Source organism: Brachyhypopomus gauderio, chromosome 1 (assembly GCF_052324685.1).
Source record: "Brachyhypopomus gauderio isolate BG-103 chromosome 1, BGAUD_0.2, whole genome shotgun sequence".
In the NCBI taxonomy this organism is placed as follows: Eukaryota; Metazoa; Chordata; class Actinopteri; order Gymnotiformes; family Hypopomidae; genus Brachyhypopomus; species Brachyhypopomus gauderio.
In genome coordinates, this window is record NC_135211.1 from 36,268,461 (window position 1) to 36,290,507 (window position 22,047).

The window sequence follows — 22,047 nt, forward strand, 5'->3', positions numbered from 1 at the left end:
CGCGATGAGTCGGCGACCAGTCGGCGACGGCTCGGCGAGCGTCTTTCAGCAGTTCACGCTACACGAAATGAGCGAGCGACGAGTGATCGCCGATTTGCCTCCGACCACAGTTTCTGTCGGCGATCTACAAAAAACAGTCGGCGACTAAAAAACCAGCCTAAAATCGTGTAGTGTGAACCGGGCATTAGGCGCAGCATAGACGAAACATATAAGACATAACACCCCCGCCAACGTTTGACACACACACCACACCACCCACCCCCGCCCCCAAATCAAATCTCAGTCCTAGTGATTTTGAAAAGTTGGCAACCTTGCTTATAATGAATAAAATATGTGTAAATTAAAAGGTTTGAAGTGTGCTCGTGTATTTAAGGGGCATTGGAGTAGAGAGCATTAAGTCCACGTTTGGGGGGAAAAAGATCCCCCCCATCAGAATGCTGGCTACGGGCCTGTTGATGCTATTCTTCACACTCACCAATCTATTGTAACATGAGAATGTTTTTCTTTTCGTTACTTCACTTTCTGAAGTAACTCTGCTCAAGAGCCTTTCTTGAAAGGTCCTCCGTTTTGTTACATCTCAGGTGCATGATAAACAAGAAACGTTACCTTTAGCTGTATTGCCTTTCAAGGGCCGAATCGACAGATACTAACACAGAATCATGCATAGACTACTCAGGTTGAGAAGAAAGCAGAGAGCTCAGGGATTCTGCCTGAAGATTCCCTCCCTTTGGTACGTTCTTCCCTCACCATTACTCTCCTCTTGAATTGGTGAAACTTTAAGGCAGACGAGAGGGAATGAAAAAAATCAAAATACATTGGAAGAGCTATTGAACTAAAACATCTGACTGCCTTGTTCCATTTTTTTAGCTAGACTTCTATGTATTAGACCTCGTGGCGCAACGGTAGCGCGTCTGACTCCAGATCAGAAGGTTACGTGTTCAAATCACGTCGCGGTCAAAAGCATCTTTATAGCAACATGAAAATGGGGCCGCAGCTTCAGCATGCAGGTCTCTTTGGCCTCATTCTGATTTTGAGAAATAACAACGCTTTGTATCACTTCATTTAAAAACGATGTAAGAGTCACGGTCATCTGTGCAGCTGTGAGTAAGGTGTCAATGTAACCAGAACATATTAAAGCACAGTGTTTTTGAAGGTGTTGACTCCTATATCGTTCTGTATTGCATGAGTTATCTCTGAAGGTAAAAAGCAGGAGCAATCTGTAAAACATGAGCTTTGGTTGCCATCAATAAACGTGAGTGGCAAAGTACCACGTTTTGTGAATAATATCAGGTATCCATGTATAATGAGATGCGTTGGCCGGGAATCGAACCCGGGTCAACTGCTTGGAAGGCAGCTACGCTCACCACTATACCACCAACGCCTACATATGTCTCTTTACCTTGCATCTTGGCCATTGCAGTCTCCCATAACTGGATCGCTTCTCACATGCATAAAAGCACTTATCAAGCCACTACAGCACCTGGCTGCCTTTAAGCCTCTATTATTGCTTTATTCGTGCCACCATCCCTTCAAGATGCCGACAAGACATGCAACAAGAATCTTCTCTGTCAGTCCACAAGGTGGTGGAATGGACTTCCGCTGACAGTCCGTAAGGTCCAATCAATGGTTGTCTTCAACGCAAACTGAAGAATCAAAACTTTATGTAGTCACTAAGACTTGAATACTCATGGAAAAATAAGAAACTAAACTAAAACACATTTACTTTCTTCTCATCTTCGTTCCAATCTTGCCAGGTCTTTAACTTGATGCTATTCTTCACACTCACCAATCTATTGTAACATGAGAATGTTTTTCTTTTCGTTACTTCACTTTCTGAAGTAACTCTGCTCAAGAGCCTTTCTTGAAAGGTCCTCCGTTTTGTTACATCTCAGGTGCATGATAAACAAGAAACGTTACCTTTAGCTGTATTGCCTTTCAAGGGCCGAATCGACAGATACTAACACAGAATCATGCATAGACTACTCAGGTTGAGAAGAAAGCAGAGAGCTCAGGGATTCTGCCTGAAGATTCCCTCCCTTTGGTACGTTCTTCCCTCACCATTACTCTCCTCTTGAATTGGTGAAACTTTAAGGCAGACGAGAGGGAATGAAAAAAATCAAAATACATTGGAAGAGCTATTGAACTAAAACATCTGACTGCCTTGTTCCATTTTTTTAGCTAGACTTCTACGTATTAGACCTCGTGGCGCAACGGTAGCGCGTCTGACTCCAGATCAGAAGGTTACGTGTTCAAATCACGTCGCGGTCAAAAGCATCTTTATAGCAACATGAAAATGGGGCCGCAGCTTCAGCATGCAGGTCTCTTTGGCCTCATTCTGATTTTGAGAAATAACAACGCTTTGTATCACTTCATTTAAAAACGATGTAAGAGTCACGGTCATCTGTGCAGCTGTGAGTAAGGTGTCAATGTAACCAGAACATATTAAAGCACAGTGTTTTTGAAGGTGTTGACTCCTATATCGTTCTGTATTGCATGAGTTATCTCTGAAGGTAAAAAGCAGGAGCAATCTGTAAAACATGAGCTTTGGTTGCCATCAATAAACGTGAGTGGCAAAGTACCACGTTTTGTGAATAATATCAGGTATCCATGTATAATGAGATGCGTTGGCCGGGAATCGAACCCGGGTCAACTGCTTGGAAGGCAGCTACGCTCACCACTATACCACCAACGCCTACATATGTCTCTTTACCTTGCATCTTGGCCATTGCAGTCTCCCATAACTGGATCGCTTCTCACATGCATAAAAGCACTTATCAAGCCACTACAGCACCTGGCTGCCTTTAAGCCTCTATTATTGCTTTATTCGTGCCACCATCCCTTCAAGATGCCGACAAGACATGCAACAAGAATCTTCTCTGTCAGTCCACAAGGTGGTGGAATGGACTTCCGCTGACAGTCCGTAAGGTCCAATCAATGGTTGTCTTCAACGCAAACTGAAGAATCAAAACTTTATGTAGTCACTAAGACTTGAATACTCATGGAAAAATAAGAAACTAAACTAAAACACATTTACTTTCTTCTCATCTTCGTTCCAATCTTGCCAGGTCTTTAACTTGATGCTATTCTTCACACTCACCAATCTATTGTAACATGAGAAAGTTTTTCTTTTCGTTACTTCACTTTCTGAAGTAACTCTGCTCAAGAGCCTTTCTTGAAAGGTCCTCCGTTTTGTTACATCTCAGGTGCATGATAAACAAGAAAAGTTACCTTTAGCTGTATTGCCTTTCAAGGGCCGAATCGACAGATACTAACACAGAATCATGCATAGACTACTCAGGTTGAGAAGAAAGCAGAGAGCTCAGGGATTCTGCCTGAAGATTCCCTCCCTTTGGTACGTTCTTCCCTCACCATTACTCTCCTCTTGAATTGGTGAAACTTTAAGGCAGACGAGAGGGAATGAAAAAAATCAAAATACATTGGAAGAGCTATTGAACTAAAACATCTGACTGCCTTGTTCCATTTTTTTAGCTAGACTTCTACGTATTAGACCTCGTGGCGCAACGGTAGCGCGTCTGACTCCAGATCAGAAGGTTACGTGTTCAAATCACGTCGGGGTCAAAAGCTTCTTTAAAGCAACATGAAAATGGGGCCGCAGCTTCAGCATGCAGGTCTCTTTGGCCTCGTTCTGATTTTGAGAAATAACAACGCTTTGTATCACTTCATTTAAAAACGATGTAAGAGTCACGGTCATCTGTGCAGCTGTGAGTAAGGTGTCAATGTAACCAGAACATATTAAAGCACAGTGTTTTTGAAGGTGTTGACTCCTATATCGTTCTGTATTGCATGAGTTATCTCTGAAGGTAAAAAGCAGGAGCAATCTGTAAAACATGAGCTTTGGTTGCCATCAATAAACGTGAGTGGCAAAGTACCACGTTTTGTGAATAACATCAGGTATCCATGTATAATGAGATGCGTTGGCCGGGAATCGAACCCGGGTCAACTGCTTGGAAGGCAGCTATGCTCACCACTATACCACCAACACCTACATATGTCTCTTTACCTTGCATCTTGGCCATTGCAGTCTCCCATAACTGGATCGCTTCTCACATGCATAAAAGCACTTATCAAGCCACTACAGCACCTGGCTGCCTTTAAGCCTCTATTATTGCTTTATTCGTGCCACCATCCCTTCAAGATGCCGACAAGACATGCAACAAGAATCTTCTCTGTCAGTCCACAAGGTGGTGGAATGGACTTCCGCTGACAGTCCGTAAGGTCCAATCAATGGTTGTCTTCAACGCAAACTGAAGAATCAAAACTTTATGTAGTCACTAAGACTTGAATACTCATGGAAAAATAAGAAACTAAACTAAAACACATTTACTTTCTTCTCATCTTCGTTCCAATCTTGCCAGGTCTTTAACTTGATGCTATTCTTCACACTCACCAATCTATTGTAACATGAGAAAGTTTTTCTTTTCGTTACTTCACTTTCTGAAGTAACTCTGCTCAAGAGCCTTTCTTGAAAGGTCCTCCGTTTTGTTACATCTCAGGTGCATGATAAACAAGAAAAGTTACCTTTAGCTGTATTGCCTTTCAAGGGCCGAATCGACAGATACTAACACAGAATCATGCATAGACTACTCAGGTTGAGAAGAAAGCAGAGAGCTCAGGGATTCTGCCTGAAGATTCCCTCCCTTTGGTACGTTCTTCCCTCACCATTACTCTCCTCTTGAATTGGTGAAACTTTAAGGCAGACGAGAGGGAATGAAAAAAATCAAAATACATTGGAAGAGCTATTGAACTAAAACATCTGACTGCCTTGTTCCATTTTTTTAGCTAGACTTCTACGTATTAGACCTCGTGGCGCAACGGTAGCGCGTCTGACTCCAGATCAGAAGGTTACGTGTTCAAATCACGTCGGGGTCAAAAGCTTCTTTAAAGCAACATGAAAATGGGGCCGCAGCTTCAGCATGCAGGTCTCTTTGGCCTCGTTCTGATTTTGAGAAATAACAACGCTTTGTATCACTTCATTTAAAAACGATGTAAGAGTCACGGTCATCTGTGCAGCTGTGAGTAAGGTGTCAATGTAACCAGAACATATTAAAGCACAGTGTTTTTGAAGGTGTTGACTCCTATATCGTTCTGTATTGCATGAGTTATCTCTGAAGGTAAAAAGCAGGAGCAATCTGTAAAACATGAGCTTTGGTTGCCATCAATAAACGTGAGTGGCAAAGTACCACGTTTTGTGAATAACATCAGGTATCCATGTATAATGAGATGCGTTGGCCGGGAATCGAACCCGGGTCAACTGCTTGGAAGGCAGCTATGCTCACCACTATACCACCAACACCTACATATGTCTCTTTACCTTGCATCTTGGCCATTGCAGTCTCCCATAACTGGATCGCTTCTCACATGCATAAAAGCACTTATCAAGCCACTACAGCACCTGGCTGCCTTTAAGCCTCTATTATTGCTTTATTCGTGCCACCATCCCTTCAAGATGCCGACAAGACATGCAACAAGAATCTTCTCTGTCAGTCCACAAGGTGGTGGAATGGACTTCCGCTGACAGTCCGTAAGGTCCAATCAATGGTTGTCTTCAACGCAAACTGAAGAATCAAAACTTTATGTAGTCACTAAGACTTGAATACTCATGGAAAAATAAGAAACTAAACTAAAACACATTTACTTTCTTCTCATCTTCGTTCCAATCTTGCCAGGTCTTTAACTTGATGCTATTCTTCACACTCACCAATCTATTGTAACATGAGAAAGTTTTTCTTTTCGTTACTTCACTTTCTGAAGTAACTCTGCTCAAGAGCCTTTCTTGAAAGGTCCTCCGTTTTGTTACATCTCAGGTGCATGATAAACAAGAAAAGTTACCTTTAGCTGTATTGCCTTTCAAGGGCCGAATCGACAGATACTAACACAGAATCATGCATAGACTACTCAGGTTGAGAAGAAAGCAGAGAGCTCAGGGATTCTGCCTGAAGATTCCCTCCCTTTGGTACGTTCTTCCCTCACCATTACTCTCCTCTTGAATTGGTGAAACTTTAAGGCAGACGAGAGGGAATGAAAAAAATCAAAATACATTGGAAGAGCTATTGAACTAAAACATCTGACTGCCTTGTTCCATTTTTTTAGCTAGACTTCTACGTATTAGACCTCGTGGCGCAACGGTAGCGCGTCTGACTCCAGATCAGAAGGTTACGTGTTCAAATCACGTCGGGGTCAAAAGCTTCTTTATAGCAACATGAAAATGGGGCCGCAGCTTCAGCATGCAGGTCTCTTTGGCCTCGTTCTGATTTTGAGAAATAACAACGCTTTGTATCACTTCATTTAAAAACGATGTAAGAGTCACGGTCATCTGTGCAGCTGTGAGTAAGGTGTCAATGTAACCAGAACATATTAAAGCACAGTGTTTTTGAAGGTGTTGACTCCTATATCGTTCTGTATTGCATGAGTTATCTCTGAAGGTAAAAAGCAGGAGCAATCTGTAAAACATGAGCTTTGGTTGCCATCAATAAACGTGAGTGGCAAAGTACCACGTTTTGTGAATAATATCAGGTATCCATGTATAATGAGATGCGTTGGCCGGGAATCGAACCCGGGTCAACTGCTTGGAAGGCAGCTACGCTCACCACTATACCACCAACGCCTACATATGTCTCTTTACCTTGCATCTTGGCCATTGCAGTCTCCCATAACTGGATCGCTTCTCACATGCATAAAAGCACTTATCAAGCCACTACAGCACCTGGCTGCCTTTAAGCCTCTATTATTGCTTTATTCGTGCCACCATCCCTTCAAGATGCCGACAAGACATGCAACAAGAATCTTCTCTGTCAGTCCACAAGGTGGTGGAATGGACTTCCGCTGACAGTCCGTAAGGTCCAATCAATGGTTGTCTTCAACGCAAACTGAAGAATCAAAACTTTATGTAGTCACTAAGACTTGAATACTCATGGAAAAATAAGAAACTAAACTAAAACACATTTACTTTCTTCTCATCTTCGTTCCAATCTTGCCAGGTCTTTAACTTGATGCTATTCTTCACACTCACCAATCTATTGTAACATGAGAAAGTTTTTCTTTTCGTTACTTCACTTTCTGAAGTAACTCTGCTCAAGAGCCTTTCTTGAAAGGTCCTCCGTTTTGTTACATCTCAGGTGCATGATAAACAAGAAAAGTTACCTTTAGCTGTATTGCCTTTCAAGGGCCGAATCGACAGATACTAACACAGAATCATGCATAGACTACTCAGGTTGAGAAGAAAGCAGAGAGCTCAGGGATTCTGCCTGAAGATTCCCTCCCTTTGGTACGTTCTTCCCTCACCATTACTCTCCTCTTGAATTGGTGAAACTTTAAGGCAGACGAGAGGGAATGAAAAAAATCAAAATACATTGGAAGAGCTATTGAACTAAAACATCTGACTGCCTTGTTCCATTTTTTTAGCTAGACTTCTACGTATTAGACCTCGTGGCGCAACGGTAGCGCGTCTGACTCCAGATCAGAAGGTTACGTGTTCAAATCACGTCGGGGTCAAAAGCTTCTTTAAAGCAACATGAAAATGGGGCCGCAGCTTCAGCATGCAGGTCTCTTTGGCCTCGTTCTGATTTTGAGAAATAACAACGCTTTGTATCACTTCATTTAAAAACGATGTAAGAGTCACGGTCATCTGTGCAGCTGTGAGTAAGGTGTCAATGTAACCAGAACATATTAAAGCACAGTGTTTTTGAAGGTGTTGACTCCTATATCGTTCTGTATTGCATGAGTTATCTCTGAAGGTAAAAAGCAGGAGCAATCTGTAAAACATGAGCTTTGGTTGCCATCAATAAACGTGAGTGGCAAAGTACCACGTTTTGTGAATAACATCAGGTATCCATGTATAATGAGATGCGTTGGCCGGGAATCGAACCCGGGTCAACTGCTTGGAAGGCAGCTATGCTCACCACTATACCACCAACACCTACATATGTCTCTTTACCTTGCATCTTGGCCATTGCAGTCTCCCATAACTGGATCGCTTCTCACATGCATAAAAGCACTTATCAAGCCACTACAGCACCTGGCTGCCTTTAAGCCTCTATTATTGCTTTATTCGTGCCACCATCCCTTCAAGATGCCGACAAGACATGCAACAAGAATCTTCTCTGTCAGTCCACAAGGTGGTGGAATGGACTTCCGCTGACAGTCCGTAAGGTCCAATCAATGGTTGTCTTCAACGCAAACTGAAGAATCAAAACTTTATGTAGTCACTAAGACTTGAATACTCATGGAAAAATAAGAAACTAAACTAAAACACATTTACTTTCTTCTCATCTTCGTTCCAATCTTGCCAGGTCTTTAACTTGATGCTATTCTTCACACTCACCAATCTATTGTAACATGAGAAAGTTTTTCTTTTCGTTACTTCACTTTCTGAAGTAACTCTGCTCAAGAGCCTTTCTTGAAAGGTCCTCCGTTTTATTACATCTCAGGTGCATGATAAACAAGAAAAGTTACCTTTAGCTGTATTGCCTTTCAAGGGCCGAATCGACAGATACTAACACAGAATCATGCATAGACTACTCAGGTTGAGAAGAAAGCAGAGAGCTCAGGGATTCTGCCTGAAGATTCCCTCCCTTTGGTACGTTCTTCCCTCACCATTACTCTCCTCTTGAATTGGTGAAACTTTAAGGCAGACGAGAGGGAATGAAAAAAATCAAAATACATTGGAAGAGCTATTGAACTAAAACATCTGACTGCCTTGTTCCATTTTTTTAGCTAGACTTCTACGTATTAGACCTCGTGGCGCAACGGTAGCGCGTCTGACTCCAGATCAGAAGGTTATGTGTTCAAATCACGTCGGGGTCAAAAGCTTCTTTAAAGCAACATGAAAATGGGGCCGCAGCTTCAGCATGCAGGTCTCTTTGGCCTCGTTCTGATTTTGAGAAATAACAACGCTTTGTATCACTTCATTTAAAAACGATGTAAGAGTCACGGTCATCTGTGCAGCTGTGAGTAAGGTGTCAATGTAACCAGAACATATTAAAGCACAGTGTTTTTGAAGGTGTTGACTCCTATATCGTTCTGTATTGCATGAGTTATCTCTGAAGGTAAAAAGCAGGAGCAATCTGTAAAACATGAGCTTTGGTTGCCATCAATAAACGTGAGTGGCAAAGTACCACGTTTTGTGAATAACATCAGGTATCCATGTATAATGAGATGCGTTGGCCGGGAATCGAACCCGGGTCAACTGCTTGGAAGGCAGCTATGCTCACCACTATACCACCAACACCTACATATATCTCTTTACCTTGCATCTTGGCCATTGCAGTCTCCCATAACTGGATCGCTTCTCACATGCATAAAAGCACTTATCAAGCCACTACAGCACCTGGCTGCCTTTAAGCCTCTATTATTGCTTTATTCGTGCCACCATCCCTTCAAGATGCCGACAAGACATGCAACAAGAATCTTCTCTGTCAGTCCACAAGGTGGTGGAATGGACTTCCGCTGACAGTCCGTAAGGTCCAATCAATGGTTGTCTTCAACGCAAACTGAAGAATCAAAACTTTATGTAGTCACTAAGACTTGAATACTCATGGAAAAATAAGAAACTAAACTAAAACACATTTACTTTCTTCTCATCTTCGTTCCAATCTTGCCAGGTCTTTAACTTGATGCTATTCTTCACACTCACCAATCTATTGTAACATGAGAAAGTTTTTCTTTTCGTTACTTCACTTTCTGAAGTAACTCTGCTCAAGAGCCTTTCTTGAAAGGTCCTCCGTTTTGTTACATCTCAGGTGCATGATAAACAAGAAAAGTTACCTTTAGCTGTATTGCCTTTCAAGGGCCGAATCGACAGATACTAACACAGAATCATGCATAGACTACTCAGGTTGAGAAGAAAGCAGAGAGCTCAGGGATTCTGCCTGAAGATTCCCTCCCTTTGGTACGTTCTTCCCTCACCATTACTCTCCTCTTGAATTGGTGAAACTTTAAGGCAGACGAGAGGGAATGAAAAAAATCAAAATACATTGGAAGAGCTATTGAACTAAAACATCTGACTGCCTTGTTCCATTTTTTTAGCTAGACTTCTACGTATTAGACCTCGTGGCGCAACGGTAGCGCGTCTGACTCCAGATCAGAAGGTTACGTGTTCAAATCACGTCGGGGTCAAAAGCTTCTTTATAGCAACATGAAAATGGGGCCGCAGCTTCAGCATGCAGGTCTCTTTGGCCTCGTTCTGATTTTGAGAAATAACAACGCTTTGTATCACTTCATTTAAAAACGATGTAAGAGTCACGGTCATCTGTGCAGCTGTGAGTAAGGTGTCAATGTAACCAGAACATATTAAAGCACAGTGTTTTTGAAGGTGTTGACTCCTATATCGTTCTGTATTGCATGAGTTATCTCTGAAGGTAAAAAGCAGGAGCAATCTGTAAAACATGAGCTTTGGTTGCCATCAATAAACGTGAGTGGCAAAGTACCACGTTTTGTGAATAATATCAGGTATCCATGTATAATGAGATGCGTTGGCCGGGAATCGAACCCGGGTCAACTGCTTGGAAGGCAGCTACGCTCACCACTATACCACCAACGCCTACATATGTCTCTTTACCTTGCATCTTGGCCATTGCAGTCTCCCATAACTGGATCGCTTCTCACATGCATAAAAGCACTTATCAAGCCACTACAGCACCTGGCTGCCTTTAAGCCTCTATTATTGCTTTATTCGTGCCACCATCCCTTCAAGATGCCGACAAGACATGCAACAAGAATCTTCTCTGTCAGTCCACAAGGTGGTGGAATGGACTTCCGCTGACAGTCCGTAAGGTCCAATCAATGGTTGTCTTCAACGCAAACTGAAGAATCAAAACTTTATGTAGTCACTAAGACTTGAATACTCATGGAAAAATAAGAAACTAAACTAAAACACATTTACTTTCTTCTCATCTTCGTTCCAATCTTGCCAGGTCTTTAACTTGATGCTATTCTTCACACTCACCAATCTATTGTAACATGAGAAAGTTTTTCTTTTCGTTACTTCACTTTCTGAAGTAACTCTGCTCAAGAGCCTTTCTTGAAAGGTCCTCCGTTTTGTTACATCTCAGGTGCATGATAAACAAGAAAAGTTACCTTTAGCTGTATTGCCTTTCAAGGGCCGAATCGACAGATACTAACACAGAATCATGCATAGACTACTCAGGTTGAGAAGAAAGCAGAGAGCTCAGGGATTCTGCCTGAAGATTCCCTCCCTTTGGTACGTTCTTCCCTCACCATTACTCTCCTCTTGAATTGGTGAAACTTTAAGGCAGACGAGAGGGAATGAAAAAAATCAAAATACATTGGAAGAGCTATTGAACTAAAACATCTGACTGCCTTGTTCCATTTTTTTAGCTAGACTTCTACGTATTAGACCTCGTGGCGCAACGGTAGCGCGTCTGACTCCAGATCAGAAGGTTACGTGTTCAAATCACGTCGGGGTCAAAAGCTTCTTTAAAGCAACATGAAAATGGGGCCGCAGCTTCAGCATGCAGGTCTCTTTGGCCTCGTTCTGATTTTGAGAAATAACAACGCTTTGTATCACTTCATTTAAAAACGATGTAAGAGTCACGGTCATCTGTGCAGCTGTGAGTAAGGTGTCAATGTAACCAGAACATATTAAAGCACAGTGTTTTTGAAGGTGTTGACTCCTATATCGTTCTGTATTGCATGAGTTATCTCTGAAGGTAAAAAGCAGGAGCAATCTGTAAAACATGAGCTTTGGTTGCCATCAATAAACGTGAGTGGCAAAGTACCACGTTTTGTGAATAACATCAGGTATCCATGTATAATGAGATGCGTTGGCCGGGAATCGAACCCGGGTCAACTGCTTGGAAGGCAGCTATGCTCACCACTATACCACCAACACCTACATATGTCTCTTTACCTTGCATCTTGGCCATTGCAGTCTCCCATAACTGGATCGCTTCTCACATGCATAAAAGCACTTATCAAGCCACTACAGCACCTGGCTGCCTTTAAGCCTCTATTATTGCTTTATTCGTGCCACCATCCCTTCAAGATGCCGACAAGACATGCAACAAGAATCTTCTCTGTCAGTCCACAAGGTGGTGGAATGGACTTCCGCTGACAGTCCGTAAGGTCCAATCAATGGTTGTCTTCAACGCAAACTGAAGAATCAAAACTTTATGTAGTCACTAAGACTTGAATACTCATGGAAAAATAAGAAACTAAACTAAAACACATTTACTTTCTTCTCATCTTCGTTCCAATCTTGCCAGGTCTTTAACTTGATGCTATTCTTCACACTCACCAATCTATTGTAACATGAGAAAGTTTTTCTTTTCGTTACTTCACTTTCTGAAGTAACTCTGCTCAAGAGCCTTTCTTGAAAGGTCCTCCGTTTTGTTACATCTCAGGTGCATGATAAACAAGAAAAGTTACCTTTAGCTGTATTGCCTTTCAAGGGCCGAATCGACAGATACTAACACAGAATCATGCATAGACTACTCAGGTTGAGAAGAAAGCAGAGAGCTCAGGGATTCTGCCTGAAGATTCCCTCCCTTTGGTACGTTCTTCCCTCACCATTACTCTCCTCTTGAATTGGTGAAACTTTAAGGCAGACGAGAGGGAATGAAAAAAATCAAAATACATTGGAAGAGCTATTGAACTAAAACATCTGACTGCCTTGTTCCATTTTTTTAGCTAGACTTCTACGTATTAGACCTCGTGGCGCAACGGTAGCGCGTCTGACTCCAGATCAGAAGGTTATGTGTTCAAATCACGTCGGGGTCAAAAGCTTCTTTAAAGCAACATGAAAATGGGGCCGCAGCTTCAGCATGCAGGTCTCTTTGGCCTCGTTCTGATTTTGAGAAATAACAACGCTTTGTATCACTTCATTTAAAAACGATGTAAGAGTCACGGTCATCTGTGCAGCTGTGAGTAAGGTGTCAATGTAACCAGAACATATTAAAGCACAGTGTTTTTGAAGGTGTTGACTCCTATATCGTTCTGTATTGCATGAGTTATCTCTGAAGGTAAAAAGCAGGAGCAATCTGTAAAACATGAGCTTTGGTTGCCATCAATAAACGTGAGTGGCAAAGTACCACGTTTTGTGAATAACATCAGGTATCCATGTATAATGAGATGCGTTGGCCGGGAATCGAACCCGGGTCAACTGCTTGGAAGGCAGCTATGCTCACCACTATACCACCAACACCTACATATATCTCTTTACCTTGCATCTTGGCCATTGCAGTCTCCCATAACTGGATCGCTTCTCACATGCATAAAAGCACTTATCAAGCCACTACAGCACCTGGCTGCCTTTAAGCCTCTATTATTGCTTTATTCGTGCCACCATCCCTTCAAGATGCCGACAAGACATGCAACAAGAATCTTCTCTGTCAGTCCACAAGGTGGTGGAATGGACTTCCGCTGACAGTCCGTAAGGTCCAATCAATGGTTGTCTTCAACGCAAACTGAAGAATCAAAACTTTATGTAGTCACTAAGACTTGAATACTCATGGAAAAATAAGAAACTAAACTAAAACACATTTACTTTCTTCTCATCTTCGTTCCAATCTTGCCAGGTCTTTAACTTGATGCTATTCTTCACACTCACCAATCTATTGTAACATGAGAAAGTTTTTCTTTTCGTTACTTCACTTTCTGAAGTAACTCTGCTCAAGAGCCTTTCTTGAAAGGTCCTCCGTTTTGTTACATCTCAGGTGCATGATAAACAAGAAAAGTTACCTTTAGCTGTATTGCCTTTCAAGGGCCGAATCGACAGATACTAACACAGAATCATGCATAGACTACTCAGGTTGAGAAGAAAGCAGAGAGCTCAGGGATTCTGCCTGAAGATTCCCTCCCTTTGGTACGTTCTTCCCTCACCATTACTCTCCTCTTGAATTGGTGAAACTTTAAGGCAGACGAGAGGGAATGAAAAAAATCAAAATACATTGGAAGAGCTATTGAACTAAAACATCTGACTGCCTTGTTCCATTTTTTTAGCTAGACTTCTACGTATTAGACCTCGTGGCGCAACGGTAGCGCGTCTGACTCCAGATCAGAAGGTTACGTGTTCAAATCACGTCGGGGTCAAAAGCTTCTTTATAGCAACATGAAAATGGGGCCGCAGCTTCAGCATGCAGGTCTCTTTGGCCTCGTTCTGATTTTGAGAAATAACAACGCTTTGTATCACTTCATTTAAAAACGATGTAAGAGTCACGGTCATCTGTGCAGCTGTGAGTAAGGTGTCAATGTAACCAGAACATATTAAAGCACAGTGTTTTTGAAGGTGTTGACTCCTATATCGTTCTGTATTGCATGAGTTATCTCTGAAGGTAAAAAGCAGGAGCAATCTGTAAAACATGAGCTTTGGTTGCCATCAATAAACGTGAGTGGCAAAGTACCACGTTTTGTGAATAATATCAGGTATCCATGTATAATGAGATGCGTTGGCCGGGAATCGAACCCGGGTCAACTGCTTGGAAGGCAGCTACGCTCACCACTATACCACCAACGCCTACATATGTCTCTTTACCTTGCATCTTGGCCATTGCAGTCTCCCATAACTGGATCGCTTCTCACATGCATAAAAGCACTTATCAAGCCACTACAGCACCTGGCTGCCTTTAAGCCTCTATTATTGCTTTATTCGTGCCACCATCCCTTCAAGATGCCGACAAGACATGCAACAAGAATCTTCTCTGTCAGTCCACAAGGTGGTGGAATGGACTTCCGCTGACAGTCCGTAAGGTCCAATCAATGGTTGTCTTCAACGCAAACTGAAGAATCAAAACTTTATGTAGTCACTAAGACTTGAATACTCATGGAAAAATAAGAAACTAAACTAAAACACATTTACTTTCTTCTCATCTTCGTTCCAATCTTGCCAGGTCTTTAACTTGATGCTATTCTTCACACTCACCAATCTATTGTAACATGAGAAAGTTTTTCTTTTCGTTACTTCACTTTCTGAAGTAACTCTGCTCAAGAGCCTTTCTTGAAAGGTCCTCCGTTTTGTTACATCTCAGGTGCATGATAAACAAGAAAAGTTACCTTTAGCTGTATTGCCTTTCAAGGGCCGAATCGACAGATACTAACACAGAATCATGCATAGACTACTCAGGTTGAGAAGAAAGCAGAGAGCTCAGGGATTCTGCCTGAAGATTCCCTCCCTTTGGTACGTTCTTCCCTCACCATTACTCTCCTCTTGAATTGGTGAAACTTTAAGGCAGACGAGAGGGAATGAAAAAAATCAAAATACATTGGAAGAGCTATTGAACTAAAACATCTGACTGCCTTGTTCCATTTTTTTAGCTAGACTTCTACGTATTAGACCTCGTGGCGCAACGGTAGCGCGTCTGACTCCAGATCAGAAGGTTACGTGTTCAAATCACGTCGGGGTCAAAAGCTTCTTTAAAGCAACATGAAAATGGGGCCGCAGCTTCAGCATGCAGGTCTCTTTGGCCTCGTTCTGATTTTGAGAAATAACAACGCTTTGTATCACTTCATTTAAAAACGATGTAAGAGTCACGGTCATCTGTGCAGCTGTGAGTAAGGTGTCAATGTAACCAGAACATATTAAAGCACAGTGTTTTTGAAGGTGTTGACTCCTATATCGTTCTGTATTGCATGAGTTATCTCTGAAGGTAAAAAGCAGGAGCAATCTGTAAAACATGAGCTTTGGTTGCCATCAATAAACGTGAGTGGCAAAGTACCACGTTTTGTGAATAACATCAGGTATCCATGTATAATGAGATGCGTTGGCCGGGAATCGAACCCGGGTCAACTGCTTGGAAGGCAGCTATGCTCACCACTATACCACCAACACCTACATATGTCTCTTTACCTTGCATCTTGGCCATTGCAGTCTCCCATAACTGGATCGCTTCTCACATGCATAAAAGCACTTATCAAGCCACTACAGCACCTGGCTGCCTTTAAGCCTCTATTATTGCTTTATTCGTGCCACCATCCCTTCAAGATGCCGACAAGACATGCAACAAGAATCTTCTCTGTCAGTCCACAAGGTGGTGGAATGGACTTCCGCTGACAGTCCGTAAGGTCCAATCAATGGTTGTCTTCAACGCAAACTGAAGAATCAAAACTTTATGTAGTCACTAAGACTTGAATACTCATGGAAAAATAAGAAACTAAACTAAAACACATTTACTTTCTTCTCATCTTCGTTCCAATCTTGCCAGGTCTTTAACTTGATGCTATTCTTCACACTCACCAATCTATTGTAACATGAGAAAGTTTTTCTTTTCGTTACTTCACTTTCTGAAGTAACTCTGCTCAAGAGCCTTTCTTGAAAGGTCCTCCGTTTTGTTACATCTCAGGTGCATGATAAACAAGAAAAGTTACCTTTAGCTGTATTGCCTTTCAAGGGCCGAATCGACAGATACTAACACAGAATCATGCATAGACTACTCAGGTTGAGAAGAAAGCAGAGAGCTCAGGGATTCTGCCTGAAGATTCCCTCCCTTTGGTACGTTCTTCCCTCACCATTACTCTCCTCTTGAATTGGTGAAACTTTAAGGCAGACGAGAGGGAATGAAAAAAATCAAAATACATTGGAAGAGCTATTGAACTAAAACATCTGACTGCCTTGTTCCATTTTTTTAGCTAGACTTCTACGTATTAGACCTCGTGGCGCAACGGTAGCGCGTCTGACTCCAGATCAGAAGGTTATGTGTTCAAATCACGTCGGGGTCAAAAGCTTCTTTAAAGCAACATGAAAATGGGGCCGCAGCTTCAGCATGCAGGTCTCTTTGGCCTCGTTCTGATTTTGAGAAATAACAACGCTTTGTATCACTTCATTTAAAAACGATGTAAGAGTCACGGTCATCTGTGCAGCTGTGAGTAAGGTGTCAATGTAACCAGAACATATTAAAGCACAGTGTTTTTGAAGGTGTTGACTCCTATATCGTTCTGTATTGCATGAGTTATCTCTGAAGGTAAAAAGCAGGAGCAATCTGTAAAACATGAGCTTTGGTTGCCATCAATAAACGTGAGTGGCAAAGTACCACGTTTTGTGAATAACATCAGGTATCCATGTATAATGAGATGCGTTGGCCGGGAATCGAACCCGGGTCAACTGCTTGGAAGGCAGCTATGCTCACCACTATACCACCAACACCTACATATATCTCTTTACCTTGCATCTTGGCCATTGCAGTCTCCCATAACTGGATCGCTTCTCACATGCATAAAAGCACTTATCAAGCCACTACAGCACCTGGCTGCCTTTAAGCCTCTATTATTGCTTTATTCGTGCCACCATCCCTTCAAGATGCCGACAAGACATGCAACAAGAATCTTCTCTGTCAGTCCACAAGGTGGTGGAATGGACTTCCGCTGACAGTCCGTAAGGTCCAATCAATGGTTGTCTTCAACGCAAACTGAAGAATCAAAACTTTATGTAGTCACTAAGACTTGAATACTCATGGAAAAATAAGAAACTAAACTAAAACACATTTACTTTCTTCTCATCTTCGTTCCAATCTTGCCAGGTCTTTAACTTGATGCTATTCTTCACACTCACCAATCTATTGTAACATGAGAAAGTTTTTCTTTTCGTTACTTCACTTTCTGAAGTAACTCTGCTCAAGAGCCTTTCTTGAAAGGTCCTCCGTTTTGTTACATCTCAGGTGCATGATAAACAAGAAAAGTTACCTTTAGCTGTATTGCCTTTCAAGGGCCGAATCGACAGATACTAACACAGAATCATGCATAGACTACTCAGGTTGAGAAGAAAGCAGAGAGCTCAGGGATTCTGCCTGAAGATTCCCTCCCTTTGGTACGTTCTTCCCTCACCATTACTCTCCTCTTGAATTGGTGAAACTTTAAGGCAGACGAGAGGGAATGAAAAAAATCAAAATACATTGGAAGAGCTATTGAACTAAAACATCTGACTGCCTTGTTCCATTTTTTTAGCTAGACTTCTACGTATTAGACCTCGTGGCGCAACGGTAGCGCGTCTGACTCCAGATCAGAAGGTTACGTGTTCAAATCACGTCGGGGTCAAAAGCTTCTTTATAGCAACATGAAAATGGGGCCGCAGCTTCAGCATGCAGGTCTCTTTGGCCTCGTTCTGATTTTGAGAAATAACAACGCTTTGTATCACTTCATTTAAAAACGATGTAAGAGTCACGGTCATCTGTGCAGCTGTGAGTAAGGTGTCAATGTAACCAGAACATATTAAAGCACAGTGTTTTTGAAGGTGTTGACTCCTATATCGTTCTGTATTGCATGAGTTATCTCTGAAGGTAAAAAGCAGGAGCAATCTGTAAAACATGAGCTTTGGTTGCCATCAATAAACGTGAGTGGCAAAGTACCACGTTTTGTGAATAACATCAGGTATCCATGTATAATGAGATGCGTTGGCCGGGAATCGAACCCGGGTCAACTGCTTGGAAGGCAGCTATGCTCACCACTATACCACCAACACCTACATATGTCTCTTTACCTTGCATCTTGGCCATTGCAGTCTCCCATAACTGGATCGCTTCTCACATGCATAAAAGCACTTATCAAGCCACTACAGCACCTGGCTGCCTTTAAGCCTCTATTATTGCTTTATTCGTGCCACCATCCCTTCAAGATGCCGACAAGACATGCAACAAGAATCTTCTCTGTCAGTCCACAAGGTGGTGGAATGGACTTCCGCTGACAGTCCGTAAGGTCCAATCAATGGTTGTCTTCAACGCAAACTGAAGAATCAAAACTTCATGTAGTCACTAAGACTTGAATACTCATGGAAAAATAAGAAACTAAACTAAAACACATTTACTTTCTTCTCATCTTCGTTCCAATCTTGCCAGGTCTTTAACTTGATCAGGCCCGTAGCCAGGGGGGATCGAAGGGTTCGTTCGATCCCCCCCCCCCTCCCCCGCACCCTCCCTCCGTACACGCATGCCCCTCAAGATAGGTAGGCTATTCAATGAATGAATTGTTAATCTCCGGTGAATATATAGACGAACAAATAAGGACAGCAACAACAGACTCACAACAAACTTAAAACAGTGTTGCCAACTCTCACGCAATGAGCGTAAGACGCACGCATTTGACCGTTTTCACGTGCTCACACGCCATACATCCGATTTCTCACGCTGAAAAAAAAATCTAGTTTATTTATCTCCGATCTACATCTATGATTCAATGAGTTACTATTTCGCTCTGGCGCCAACCACCGGCGATCGATCGCTTTAAGCCAGGTTCACACTACACGACTTTTCAGTCGTCAGGTTCAGTCGCCGACTGCTAGATATTAAACATGCTAGATATCTGCCGGTCGTCCGCGATGAGTCGGCGACCAGTCGGCGACGGCTCGGCGAGCGTCTTTCAGCAGTTCACGCTACACGAAATGAGCGAGCGACGAGTGATCGCCGATTTGCCTCCGACCACAGTTTCTGTCGGCGATCTACAAAAAACAGTCGGCGACTAAAAAACCAGCCTAAAATCGTGTAGTGTGAACCGGGCATTAGGCGCAGCATAGACGAAACATATAAGACATAACACCCCCGCCAACGTTTGACACACACACCACACCACCCACCCCCGCCCCCAAATCAAATCTCAGTCCTAGTGATTTTGAAAAGTTGGCAACCTTGCTTATAATGAATAAAATATGTGTAAATTAAAAGGTTTGAAGTGTGCTCGTGTATTTAAGGGGCATTGGAGTAGAGAGCATTAAGTCCACGTTTGGGGGGAAAAAGATCCCCCCCATCAGAATGCTGGCTACGGGCCTGTTGATGCTATTCTTCACACTCACCAATCTATTGTAACATGAGAATGTTTTTCTTTTCGTTACTTCACTTTCTGAAGTAACTCTGCTCAAGAGCCTTTCTTGAAAGGTCCTCCGTTTTGTTACATCTCAGGTGCATGATAAACAAGAAACGTTACCTTTAGCTGTATTGCCTTTCAAGGGCCGAATCGACAGATACTAACACAGAATCATGCATAGACTACTCAGGTTGAGAAGAAAGCAGAGAGCTCAGGGATTCTGCCTGAAGATTCCCTCCCTTTGGTACGTTCTTCCCTCACCATTACTCTCCTCTTGAATTGGTGAAACTTTAAGGCAGACGAGAGGGAATGAAAAAAATCAAAATACATTGGAAGAGCTATTGAACTAAAACATCTGACTGCCTTGTTCCATTTTTTTAGCTAGACTTCTACGTATTAGACCTCGTGGCGCAACGGTAGCGCGTCTGACTCCAGATCAGAAGGTTACGTGTTCAAATCACGTCGGGGTCAAAAGCTTCTTTATAGCAACATGAAAATGGGGCCGCAGCTTCAGCATGCAGGTCTCTTTGGCCTCGTTCTGATTTTGAGAAATAACAACGCTTTGTATCACTTCATTTAAAAACGATGTAAGAGTCACGGTCATCTGTGCAGCTGTGAGTAAGGTGTCAATGTAACCAGAACATATTAAAGCACAGTGTTTTTGAAGGTGTTGACTCCTATATCGTTCTGTATTGCATGAGTTATCTCTGAAGGTAAAAAGCAGGAGCAATCTGTAAAACATGAGCTTTGGTTGCCATCAATAAACGTGAGTGGCAAAGTACCACGTTTTGTGAATAACATCAGGTATCCATGTATAATGAGATGCGTTGGCCGGGAATCGAACCCGGGTCAACTGCTTGGAAGGCAGCTATGCTCACCACTATACCACCAACACCTACATATGTCTCTTTACCTTGCATCTTGGCCATTGCAGTCTCCCATAACTGGATCGCTTCTCACATGCATAAAAGCACTTATCAAGCCACTACAGCACCTGGCTGCCTTTAAGCCTCTATTATTGCTTTATTCGTGCCACCATCCCTTCAAGATGCCGACAAGACATGCAACAAGAATCTTCTCTGTCAGTCCACAAGGTGGTGGAATGGACTTCCGCTGACAGTCCGTAAGGTCCAATCAATGGTTGTCTTCAACGCAAACTGAAGAATCAAAACTTCATGTAGTCACTAAGACTTGAATACTCATGGAAAAATAAGAAACTAAACTAAAACACATTTACTTTCTTCTCATCTTCGTTCCAATCTTGCCAGGTCTTTAACTTGATCAGGCCCGTAGCCAGGGGGGATCGAAGGGTTCGTTCGATCCCCCCCCCCCCTCCCCCGCACCCTCCCTCCGTACACGCATGCCCCTCAAGATAGGTAGGCTATTCAATGAATGAATTGTTAATCTCCGGTGAATATATAGACGAACAAATAAGGACAGCAACAACAGACTCACAACAAACTTAAAACAGTGTTGCCAACTCTCACGCAATGAGCGTAAGACGCACGCATTTGACCGTTTTCACGTGCTCACACGCCATACATCCGATTTCTCACGCTGAAAAAAAAATCTAGTTTATTTATCTCCGATCTACATCTATGATTCAATGAGTTACTATTTCGCTCTGGCGCCAACCACCGGCGATCGATCGCTTTAAGCCAGGTTCACACTACACGACTTTTCAGTCGTCAGGTTCAGTCGCCGACTGCTAGATATTAAACATGCTAGATATCTGCCGGTCGTCCGCGATGAGTCGGCGACCAGTCGGCGACGGCTCGGCGAGCGTCTTTCAGCAGTTCACGCTACACGAAATGAGCGAGCGACGAGTGATCGCCGATTTGCCTCCGACCACAGTTTCTGTCGGCGATCTACAAAAAACAGTCGGCGACTAAAAAACCAGCCTAAAATCGTGTAGTGTGAACCGGGCATTAGGCGCAGCATAGACGAAACATATAAGACATAACACCCCCGCCAACGTTTGACACACACACCACACCACCCACCCCCGCCCCCAAATCAAATCTCAGTCCTAGTGATTTTGAAAAGTTGGCAACCTTGCTTATAATGAATAAAATATGTGTAAATTAAAAGGTTTGAAGTGTGCTCGTGTATTTAAGGGGCATTGGAGTAGAGAGCATTAAGTCCACGTTTGGGGGGAAAAAGATCCCCCCCATCAGAATGCTGGCTACGGGCCTGTTGATGCTATTCTTCACACTCACCAATCTATTGTAACATGAGAATGTTTTTCTTTTCGTTACTTCACTTTCTGAAGTAACTCTGCTCAAGAGC

General features: G+C 42.7%; 30 non-coding genes across 30 annotated transcripts; 15 read left to right on the forward strand and 15 right to left on the reverse strand.

Annotated features, from left to right (window-relative positions):
- The first annotated feature begins 885 nt into the window (after window positions 1–885).
- On the forward strand, window positions 886–957 carry trnaw-cca (transfer RNA tryptophan (anticodon CCA)). Its single transcript has one exon. It is a non-coding gene; the product is annotated as a tRNA-Trp (tRNA).
- Window positions 958–1,309: 352 nt separating this feature from the next.
- trnag-ucc (transfer RNA glycine (anticodon UCC)) lies at window positions 1,310–1,381 on the reverse strand. Its single transcript has one exon. It is a non-coding gene; the product is annotated as a tRNA-Gly (tRNA).
- An 815-nt stretch (window positions 1,382–2,196) lies between these two features.
- Window positions 2,197–2,268, forward strand: trnaw-cca (transfer RNA tryptophan (anticodon CCA)). Its single transcript has one exon. It is a non-coding gene; the product is annotated as a tRNA-Trp (tRNA).
- Window positions 2,269–2,620: 352 nt separating this feature from the next.
- trnag-ucc (transfer RNA glycine (anticodon UCC)) lies at window positions 2,621–2,692 on the reverse strand. Its single transcript has one exon. It is a non-coding gene; the product is annotated as a tRNA-Gly (tRNA).
- An 815-nt stretch (window positions 2,693–3,507) lies between these two features.
- Window positions 3,508–3,579, forward strand: trnaw-cca (transfer RNA tryptophan (anticodon CCA)). The gene has a single exon. It is a non-coding gene; the product is annotated as a tRNA-Trp (tRNA).
- A 352-nt stretch (window positions 3,580–3,931) lies between these two features.
- trnag-ucc (transfer RNA glycine (anticodon UCC)) lies at window positions 3,932–4,003 on the reverse strand. The gene has a single exon. It is a non-coding gene; the product is annotated as a tRNA-Gly (tRNA).
- An 815-nt stretch (window positions 4,004–4,818) lies between these two features.
- trnaw-cca (transfer RNA tryptophan (anticodon CCA)) lies at window positions 4,819–4,890 on the forward strand. Its single transcript has one exon. It is a non-coding gene; the product is annotated as a tRNA-Trp (tRNA).
- Window positions 4,891–5,242: 352 nt separating this feature from the next.
- On the reverse strand, window positions 5,243–5,314 carry trnag-ucc (transfer RNA glycine (anticodon UCC)). The gene has a single exon. It is a non-coding gene; the product is annotated as a tRNA-Gly (tRNA).
- An 815-nt stretch (window positions 5,315–6,129) lies between these two features.
- trnaw-cca (transfer RNA tryptophan (anticodon CCA)) lies at window positions 6,130–6,201 on the forward strand. Its single transcript has one exon. It is a non-coding gene; the product is annotated as a tRNA-Trp (tRNA).
- Window positions 6,202–6,553: 352 nt separating this feature from the next.
- Window positions 6,554–6,625, reverse strand: trnag-ucc (transfer RNA glycine (anticodon UCC)). The gene has a single exon. It is a non-coding gene; the product is annotated as a tRNA-Gly (tRNA).
- An 815-nt stretch (window positions 6,626–7,440) lies between these two features.
- On the forward strand, window positions 7,441–7,512 carry trnaw-cca (transfer RNA tryptophan (anticodon CCA)). Its single transcript has one exon. It is a non-coding gene; the product is annotated as a tRNA-Trp (tRNA).
- A 352-nt stretch (window positions 7,513–7,864) lies between these two features.
- trnag-ucc (transfer RNA glycine (anticodon UCC)) lies at window positions 7,865–7,936 on the reverse strand. Its single transcript has one exon. It is a non-coding gene; the product is annotated as a tRNA-Gly (tRNA).
- Window positions 7,937–8,751: 815 nt separating this feature from the next.
- trnaw-cca (transfer RNA tryptophan (anticodon CCA)) lies at window positions 8,752–8,823 on the forward strand. The gene has a single exon. It is a non-coding gene; the product is annotated as a tRNA-Trp (tRNA).
- Window positions 8,824–9,175: 352 nt separating this feature from the next.
- trnag-ucc (transfer RNA glycine (anticodon UCC)) lies at window positions 9,176–9,247 on the reverse strand. Its single transcript has one exon. It is a non-coding gene; the product is annotated as a tRNA-Gly (tRNA).
- An 815-nt stretch (window positions 9,248–10,062) lies between these two features.
- trnaw-cca (transfer RNA tryptophan (anticodon CCA)) lies at window positions 10,063–10,134 on the forward strand. The gene has a single exon. It is a non-coding gene; the product is annotated as a tRNA-Trp (tRNA).
- A 352-nt stretch (window positions 10,135–10,486) lies between these two features.
- Window positions 10,487–10,558, reverse strand: trnag-ucc (transfer RNA glycine (anticodon UCC)). The gene has a single exon. It is a non-coding gene; the product is annotated as a tRNA-Gly (tRNA).
- An 815-nt stretch (window positions 10,559–11,373) lies between these two features.
- On the forward strand, window positions 11,374–11,445 carry trnaw-cca (transfer RNA tryptophan (anticodon CCA)). Its single transcript has one exon. It is a non-coding gene; the product is annotated as a tRNA-Trp (tRNA).
- A 352-nt stretch (window positions 11,446–11,797) lies between these two features.
- Window positions 11,798–11,869, reverse strand: trnag-ucc (transfer RNA glycine (anticodon UCC)). Its single transcript has one exon. It is a non-coding gene; the product is annotated as a tRNA-Gly (tRNA).
- An 815-nt stretch (window positions 11,870–12,684) lies between these two features.
- trnaw-cca (transfer RNA tryptophan (anticodon CCA)) lies at window positions 12,685–12,756 on the forward strand. The gene has a single exon. It is a non-coding gene; the product is annotated as a tRNA-Trp (tRNA).
- Window positions 12,757–13,108: 352 nt separating this feature from the next.
- On the reverse strand, window positions 13,109–13,180 carry trnag-ucc (transfer RNA glycine (anticodon UCC)). The gene has a single exon. It is a non-coding gene; the product is annotated as a tRNA-Gly (tRNA).
- An 815-nt stretch (window positions 13,181–13,995) lies between these two features.
- trnaw-cca (transfer RNA tryptophan (anticodon CCA)) lies at window positions 13,996–14,067 on the forward strand. The gene has a single exon. It is a non-coding gene; the product is annotated as a tRNA-Trp (tRNA).
- Window positions 14,068–14,419: 352 nt separating this feature from the next.
- Window positions 14,420–14,491, reverse strand: trnag-ucc (transfer RNA glycine (anticodon UCC)). The gene has a single exon. It is a non-coding gene; the product is annotated as a tRNA-Gly (tRNA).
- An 815-nt stretch (window positions 14,492–15,306) lies between these two features.
- Window positions 15,307–15,378, forward strand: trnaw-cca (transfer RNA tryptophan (anticodon CCA)). The gene has a single exon. It is a non-coding gene; the product is annotated as a tRNA-Trp (tRNA).
- A 352-nt stretch (window positions 15,379–15,730) lies between these two features.
- Window positions 15,731–15,802, reverse strand: trnag-ucc (transfer RNA glycine (anticodon UCC)). The gene has a single exon. It is a non-coding gene; the product is annotated as a tRNA-Gly (tRNA).
- Window positions 15,803–16,617: 815 nt separating this feature from the next.
- On the forward strand, window positions 16,618–16,689 carry trnaw-cca (transfer RNA tryptophan (anticodon CCA)). Its single transcript has one exon. It is a non-coding gene; the product is annotated as a tRNA-Trp (tRNA).
- A 352-nt stretch (window positions 16,690–17,041) lies between these two features.
- On the reverse strand, window positions 17,042–17,113 carry trnag-ucc (transfer RNA glycine (anticodon UCC)). Its single transcript has one exon. It is a non-coding gene; the product is annotated as a tRNA-Gly (tRNA).
- Window positions 17,114–17,928: 815 nt separating this feature from the next.
- Window positions 17,929–18,000, forward strand: trnaw-cca (transfer RNA tryptophan (anticodon CCA)). Its single transcript has one exon. It is a non-coding gene; the product is annotated as a tRNA-Trp (tRNA).
- Window positions 18,001–18,352: 352 nt separating this feature from the next.
- On the reverse strand, window positions 18,353–18,424 carry trnag-ucc (transfer RNA glycine (anticodon UCC)). Its single transcript has one exon. It is a non-coding gene; the product is annotated as a tRNA-Gly (tRNA).
- A 1,733-nt stretch (window positions 18,425–20,157) lies between these two features.
- trnaw-cca (transfer RNA tryptophan (anticodon CCA)) lies at window positions 20,158–20,229 on the forward strand. The gene has a single exon. It is a non-coding gene; the product is annotated as a tRNA-Trp (tRNA).
- Window positions 20,230–20,581: 352 nt separating this feature from the next.
- trnag-ucc (transfer RNA glycine (anticodon UCC)) lies at window positions 20,582–20,653 on the reverse strand. Its single transcript has one exon. It is a non-coding gene; the product is annotated as a tRNA-Gly (tRNA).
- Between the last annotated feature and the right edge of the window lie 1,394 nt (window positions 20,654–22,047).